The 7,858-nt window shown below is 51.0% G+C and overlaps 1 long non-coding RNA gene across 1 annotated transcript; it reads left to right on the top strand.

Annotated features, from left to right (window-relative positions):
- Positions 1–602: 602 nt before the first annotated feature.
- Positions 603–4,837, top strand: LOC142047440 (uncharacterized). Its single transcript, XR_012656706.1, has 3 exons — positions 603–686; positions 797–1,074; positions 4,800–4,837. It is a non-coding gene; the product is annotated as an uncharacterized LOC142047440 (long non-coding RNA).
- Positions 4,838–7,858: the final 3,021 nt, after the last annotated feature.

The raw sequence follows: 7,858 nt of genomic DNA, 5'->3' as shown, positions 1-7,858 counted from the left end.
GTCTGCATTGTACACGGTTCCTGGATAGTCCTTGGGAGTGTAGCTACCTTTAATGGGTCAGCAGTGAGTCTGGCTCCTCCATTTTTGCACCTGAAAGGCTGGTGGTGGGCATTTCCCAACCTCATAACATAGTTTCTGTAATGCACACAGAGCAAACTTCATAACTTCCCAAACCAATGTGAGCACATAGAATGCAAGAGGACATTGATGTTCAACAGATGAACAGTTCAAGATTTTTAAAATGATACCTCACCAGGCAGACTTTGTTCAAAACGTATCATCACCTTATATGAGAGTGGTGAATATGGGGCTCCAGGGTGCTGCTTTGAGCACAGCTTGCCACACCTGGGCTTCCATTGCAATGGAACGTACCCTGAGAGTCCATCTCTCCTGGGATAAAGATGGCAGCATGGCTGGCCTGGGCATCTGACTTGGGCTCATGGACTAAAGCTGAGAGGCTAAAAACTGTGGTGCAGATGTTTGTGTTCACACTGAAGCCTGGGTTCAGAAACCCTCACCCCTCGTGGGGTCTCAGAGGTTGGGCTCAAGTCCATATGTCTGCACTTTGTAATTTTATAGTCTTGCAGCCCCCAAGTCCATAACCCTGAGTCAGCTGACCTGGGCTTTGAGACAGTGCCCTGGGTGTTTTAATCACAGTGTAGACATAACATTAGGGTAGGTCTACAGTGCAATGAAACACCCAGGGCAGGCTGTGTGGGATTAATCAGGGTCATGTGGCTTGGGCTGTAAAGTTGCAGTGTATGTGTCTCGGCTCAGGCTCAGTACCCTGCTCTAGGACCCAGAAGGTTGGGAGGGAGTTTAGCAAGTGGAAATGGTAAAACCGCAGTGAAGTATTACCCTGGACTCATGGCAGTTCTCCATTGGTCTGTCTGCTTTTGGGTCAGGGATAATAACTGCCAGTTGGTGCCCTTTTGAGTGGTTATTGGAGCACCTGCTCTTGGCTGATGTCAGAAGGACCTTTGGTCTAGCCCAGTGTGGGTTTTTATGGTTTAAATTACACGCACAGGCACTGATAACAGAGTTACTGAACGTTTGGGAGTTAGGAGCTGGTAGGTCATGGTGACCCCAGTCCCCCGTGGATGGACCCCCTCCCTCTGGGACAGAGGCAGGTCTGAGATCTCACACCAAATGCTCATTGTGGCTGCCAGAATCTGTGGGCAGCTCACCTAGTTTATGTTGAGGGTTGAGTCCTGCTTTGTGCCAGTGTCTGAGAATGAAAATCCTAAACCACCCAATGAAATAAGGAATGCAGCAGGATGTGCTTTTTCCCTGCCCCAAAGCAGACAGACCAATGGAGAAATGCCATTGAGTCCAGGATAATACTTCATTGCGGTTTTACTTTTTTGCTTGCTAAACTCCCTCCTAACTTTGAGGGGGCCAGAGCCCAGTATTGAGCCTGAGCTGAGACATCTACACTGCAAATTTACCACCCCACGGCCAAAGCCTCGGGACCTGAGCTGGCATGGGGTGGCCCTGGGTGTTTCATTGCAGTGTGGACATAGCGTAGCATTATGTCTACATTGTCGTAAACACACCCAAGTCACTATTCTCAAAACCTGGGTCAGTTGATTCAGGCTTGTGGGGCTTGTGCTGCAGGTTATAAAATTACAATGTAGACACTTGGGCTTGAGCCCAGCCTCCAAGACCCATGAGGGGGAGGTCCCAAGCCTGGCCCAGTCTGAGCTCAAATGTCTGCACTGCACTTTTTAGCCTCACAACCTGAGCCCAAGGAGTCCAAGTCAGATGATCCAGGCCAGCCGGGCCACACTGCTTTTTATCACATGTTATAGATGCCCTCTCAGGGTATGTCTACATTGCAATGTAAGGCCAGGGTTAGCAGAAGTCATGTCAGCAGCTCCAACGCATAAACTAAACACGAGGAAAAGACCCACCCTAAATAAGCTGGGTAGTGTCCTTCTCCCTACGGTTCATAAGTCCAGCAACCAAAAGTCCTTTAACATGAGCCATCCCTCTCTGCACCCCACTCACAGCTGTTGTCCTTAGTCAGTGCAAGCCAGAGGTGCCTCTGTAGAGTTCACCTGCCATCCTGGGTGGAAAGGGGGGAAAATAAGAAGGCATCATACTCACTATGTTGTCTAGGGACTCACTCATCCCTCCACGCCCACCCTGTCCTAACATTGATCTAACCCCTAAATTTAGACGTGTTTATTACAACCCAGACCCCAGCCCACTTGGCTTTGGAACCCATGTCCCCTGCCTAGCAAGTGCTATTGAATTGAGGGTGAGTCCCTCAATCGGGGTCTGCCAAGGACACAGTTGTGCTGCCCTCAATTTACACAAGGATAACAACCCTTTATTTCTCCTGCCCCAATAACAAGGAGACTGGGAATCCAACACCAGCCAAAAGTGATCATTTTTGGCAAGCAATCCAACATATTTCCAACATACACTGTAAAATCCACATGCAGACTCATACATGAAACCTTGCAAGAAAATCTTCCTGAGGGAGTCTGAAGCACTGCTGCTGGAGGGAAGGAGGGAGCTGTGGGTTGGGATTGAGGAGCAGTGTGAGGAGGAGGGGCCTGTGGGTTGGGATTGAGGGGGCTGTGGTAGGGTCACAGGAGGAGAAGGGTGAAGAGGAGTAGGCTCTGGTTGGGAGTGAGGAGCAGTGTGCATAGGAGGGACTGAGGGTTGGGATTGAAGGGCACTGGGAAAAGAGGGGACATGGGTTTAGCCTGAAGAGCATCATCATTTGGGGATCCAGCAGGAAAGGGAAAGCAGCAGGTGATTCTAATTCCTTAGGGATATTCTGTGTGTTTGTATGTGTGTGTGTGTGCAGGGAAGGAACATGCTATATGCCCAGGCCTTTATTCCTCCAGGCTGCAAGGACAGAGGGGCTGTCAGGAAGTTGCCCCTTCAAACCCACACACAAAAAGGCCTTCTGAGGAAAGGGAAAATCCTGAAGAGAAAAAGTAACATCAAAGAGGACTCCAGAAAGACAGTTTAAGATCTTGGTGAGTAGTTTATCACCTGATCAGGGACTTGAACCCTCAGATTAAAAGTCTGAAGTCTGCCAACTGAGCCAGCCAGGCTCAAAGGAAAAGAGCAAGTTGGTGCAGAGGAGAAACTAGTCAAGAAAACAAGAGCAGAAAAACGGTAGGGAAACCTGCTGCTTTCTCTGGCCTGGTCAACACTATGAGTTTATATCGAATTTAGCAGCATTAAATCGCATTAACCCTGCACCCGTCCACACAAAACGAAGCCCTTTATATCGCTATAAAGGGCTCTTAATACCGATATCTGTAATCCTCCCCGACGAGGGGAGTAGCGCTGAAATCGGTATTGCCATGTTGGATTAGGGATAGTGTGGCCGCAATTCAACGGTATTGGCCGGGCAATCATAGTCAGGGCCGGCTCCAGACCCCATTGGCCTCCTTGGGGGGCATGCCTAGGGGGGCCACTATCGGTTGCAGCCTTGTGACCTCCCGCAGGCGTGCCTGCTGGAGGGTCCAGCAATCTGCGGCTCCGATAGCACTGCCTGCTGGGAGTCCACCGGAGCTGCTGGACCAGAGGACCCTCCGCAGGGACACCTGAAGGAGGTCCCTGAAGCCATGGGACCGGCATTTTGAGTGCCCCCCGCGGCGTGCTGCTGTGCTTGGGTTGGCAAAATGGCTAGAGCCAGCCTGTCCACAGTGCACCATTGTGACCATTCTGGACAGCAATCTCAACTCAGATGCACTGGCCAGGTAGACAGGAAAAGCTCCGTGAACTATTGAATTTCATTTCCTGTTTGCCCAGCATGGAGCGCCGATAGCACAGGTGACCATGCAGTCCCAAATCCAAAAAGAGCTCCAGCATGGACCGTATGGGAGATACTGATCTGATCTCTCTATGGGGAGATGAATTGTTCTATCAGAACTCTGTTCCAAAAGATGAAATGCCAAAACATTCTGAAAAAATCTCCAAGGCTATGATGGACAGAGGCCACAGCAGGGACTCAACACAGTGCTGAAACTTAAGGAGCTGAGACAAGCGTACCAGAAAGCCAAAGAATGAAATGGACGCTCACAGAGGGAGGGGCGACTGACGACTGTAGCTATCCCACAGTTCCCACACTCTCCGAAAAACCATTTGAATTCTTGGCTGAGTTCCCAAAGCCTGAAGGGTCAAAAACATTGTCGCGGGTGTTCAGGGTATATGTTGTCCCTTCTCGCCCGACCCATGAAAGCAAAGGGAAAAAAATAGTTTCTCGCCTTTTTTCAATGTCACTGTATGTCTACTGGATGCTGCTGGCAGACGTGTGTGCTGCAGCGCTACACAGCAGCATCCTTCTTCCCTTCCCTTGCGGATGGCAGACGGTACAGTAGGACTGGTATCCATCATCATCATCCCGTGAGTGCTCCTGGCTGGCCTCGGTGAGGTCAGCCGGGGGTGCCTGGGCAAAAATGGAATGACTCCCAGGTCATTCTCTTCTTTAAGCTTTGTCTAATGGAGATTCAGTCCTGCCTGGAATATCATAGCAGCTGGAGGCTGCCCTCCCCTCCCCCTTTGAGCTCTGCTTGCAGAGGCAATAAAAGTCAGTGTTGTTTCAAATTCCTGCATTCTTTATTACTTCATCACACAAATGGGGGATAACTGCCACGGTAGCCAAGGAGGGGTGGAGGAGGAGGGAAGCAACGGGTGGGGTTGTTGCAGGGGCACCCCCTAGAATGGCATGCAGCTCATCATTTCTGCGGGATGTCTGGGGCTCTGACCTGGAGCGGCCGTTTGCCCCTGATAACAGAGTTACTGAACGTTTGGGAGTTAGGAGCTGGTAGGTCAGTGGTCCAGTCCCCTCATGGATGACCCCCTCCCTGGACAGGGGCAGGAGTCTTAGCTCTCACACCAAAGCTCATTGTGGCTGCCGAATCTGTAGGAGCACCCATGACAGCAGCAGACGGTTCAGTGTAACTGGTAACTGTCATTGTCAACTTGCAAAGCAGCAGACGGCACGGTGTGGCTGGTAACCATCTTTGCGAACTTGCAAAAGGCAAGAGGATGCTGCTGTGTAGCACTGAAGTACCGCGTCTGTCAGCACCATCCAGTAGACATACGGTGACAGTGAAAAAAGGCTGAACGGGCTCCATGGTTGCCGTGCTATGGCGTCTGCCCAGGCAATCCAGGGAAAAGGACGCGAAATGATTGTCTGCCGTTGCTTTCACGGAGGGAGGAGTGAGTGACAACATTTACCCAGAATCACCCACGACACTGTTTTTGTCCCATCAGGCACTGGGATCTCAACCCAGAATTCCAATGGGTGGGCGACACCGTGGGAACTATTGGATACTTATGGGATAGCTGCCCACAGTGCAATGCTCCGGAAATAGACTCTATCCTTGGTACATGGACGCACACCGCCGAATTAATGTGCTTAGTGGGACCGCGTGCACTCGACTTTATACAATCTGTTTCCAAAAACTGGTTTATGTAAAATCGGAATAATCCCGTAGTGTAGACATACCCTGTGATTAACAACTTTGGTGGCTAATTGAAAGGCTGATGGTTCAACTCAAGTGAAGATGGAGGTGTTTTTTTTAGTGATGAGAATCCAGTACATTTTAACAGGCTGAAAATCTCCTCAATGCTGCTCTAGCCTCATTGGGCAAGCACAAGTAACACTTTTGTCAGATGCATTGGTGGTATAGTGATGAGCGTAGCTGCCTTTCAAGCCATTGATCTGGGTTTGATTCCCAGCCAATGCAATGATGGGGTGTTTCCTCCCTGGGAATTGGTTTAATTTCAGTCACATTGTATCGGTTTAGCAACGGAATGAGAGAATCAATGTCCTGCAGGTCAGTCAACACACAGTGGGGGAAGAAAGTGGCAGGACTATACACTGAGCTGTTGGAGTTATCCTGGTATTACAATGTTTGGTTTATTTTTTAAAAGAAATTTCCTTTACTTCCCTCTCCCTATTAGACTCAGAACCTTTAAGGTCAGAAGGGAGCAATGTGATCATCTAGTCCGACCTGCTGCACCTTACAGGCCAAAAGACCCCACCCACCCACTGCTGTCATAGACCCAGGAGGGGAGGCAGCTCTGTGCTCTGCCCCTACCCCAGGCAGCACATGGACAACCTCTGCTCCCCTCCCCCAATGGGTGTGCAGAGATGTGCCAGCAGCACTGAGGTGGCTCCCTGCCCACTCTGCCTCCGTCCCTCCGTGCCACTCCCAGAAACGGTTGGCATGTCCCAGCATCCCCTGGGGTGGGGGGGAGTGTCTCCATTCACTGTCTGTGCCCCGAGTACCGACTCCGCAGCTCCCATTGGCCAGGAACTGCAGCCAAAGGGAGCTCTGGGGGCGGTGCCTGCAGGCAGCGGCACACAGAGACCCCCTGGCCCCGCCCACCTAGGAGCTGCTGCCACAGGGCTGTGCGTACCGATCACTTTGGGAGCTGCACTGCCTGGGGTAAACATCACCCCTCCTGCACCCCAACCCCCTCCCCCGGTGCAGAGCCAGCACCCTGCATCCAAATTTCCTCCCAGAGCTTTGCTTGTGTTCCTTTCACCCAGAACCGTCCTTCTCCTGGGATGCAAGTAGCCACCCCTGGGAAGCCAAGAGGCAGGCACAGAATTCTACCTCCCAGTAGCCAACCGCACCTCCCCAGGCTTTGCAGAGCAAATGGTGCACTCTAGTAACCCTGCTTAGCCAGACGGAGGCACTTAGCTTCTGCCCTGCCTTCCTCAGCTTGACTTTCCTCTTTACCCCATTCCGGCCTCACTCCCTCCTTTGGCAAGTCACACAAAGGAGTCCAGCAGGAAGAGCCGACCTCCGTAGGCCAGCCTCCAAGGGCAGAGGAGGCCAAGTTACAAGGCTTCAAAAGGTGACTGGCCCAGACCCTCTAGCTTTCTCCTGCTGATGCCAAGGCTTTTTTCTCAGCTCAGTTCACCACCCTGTGCCATGCAAGGGTTGGGGTTACTGCAGGACAGCCCAGTGGCAGCAGTAGGAGCGCTTTGCTGGACAGGCAGAAAAAGTAAACCCCCCGCCTGTTTTAAACACAGACTTTCGTATGTTAGGCAACTGATACACTACAGTACAGAACTGTGTTAGTTGCTTGTTTCCTCCCTTCTAGAACATGAGACGGCCATACTGGGTCAGACGCAAAGGTCCATCCAGCCCAGTATCTGTCTGCCAAACAGTGGCCACTGACAGGATGCCCAGAGGGAGTACCTAACAGGCATGATCAAGTGATCTCTTTCCTACTATCTATCTTCCACCCTCTAACAAAAGAGGCTAGGGCACCATTTCCTTACCCATCTCCTGGTAATAGACACAATGGACTGTTAACCTCCATGAATTTATCTAGGTTTTTTTAACACCTGTTATAGCCTAGCCTTTCACCAACTTCCTCAGCAGTAGCACGATGTTGGGCTGTGCACTGTGTGAAGACCTCCTTTTATTTGTTCTAAACCTGCTGCCCATACTTTCATTTCATGTTCCTAGTTCTTATATTATGGGAACAATAAATACTTTTCCCTTATTCACTTTTGGATGTGGGGTCTAGAAGCTGGGCTGACTTTGTCCCAGGCTGGGTTCTTGAATGATGGGAAAATCTTTTGCTGCTACACAGGGAAGCTAGCCAACGGTGAAAACCAGGGGGGCGCTTGGGATTTGATGAAGGGTAATGTTGCAAGGCGTTATCATACGGGCCCCTGCTCTCGAGCCAGAGGCGAGATCTTGGAAGGAGGAGTTGCATTTCTCAGCTGCATTCTCAGGAGAAGCGGTAAGCTCCATTTGACAGCACTCAGGGAGCAACACAAGGCAGTTCGGAGAGCCTGGCTGCCAGGGGATCCGCGAGGAGAGGGAATGCTGGGGGCTCTTCAGTTTTGTGCAAGTGG

This window comes from Chelonoidis abingdonii, chromosome 11, assembly GCF_003597395.2.
Source record: "Chelonoidis abingdonii isolate Lonesome George chromosome 11, CheloAbing_2.0, whole genome shotgun sequence".
NCBI classification, from domain to species: Eukaryota; Metazoa; Chordata; order Testudines; family Testudinidae; genus Chelonoidis; species Chelonoidis abingdonii.
The sequence above is the reverse complement of the archived record's forward strand: the minus strand, read 5'-3'. Positions and strand labels throughout refer to the sequence as shown.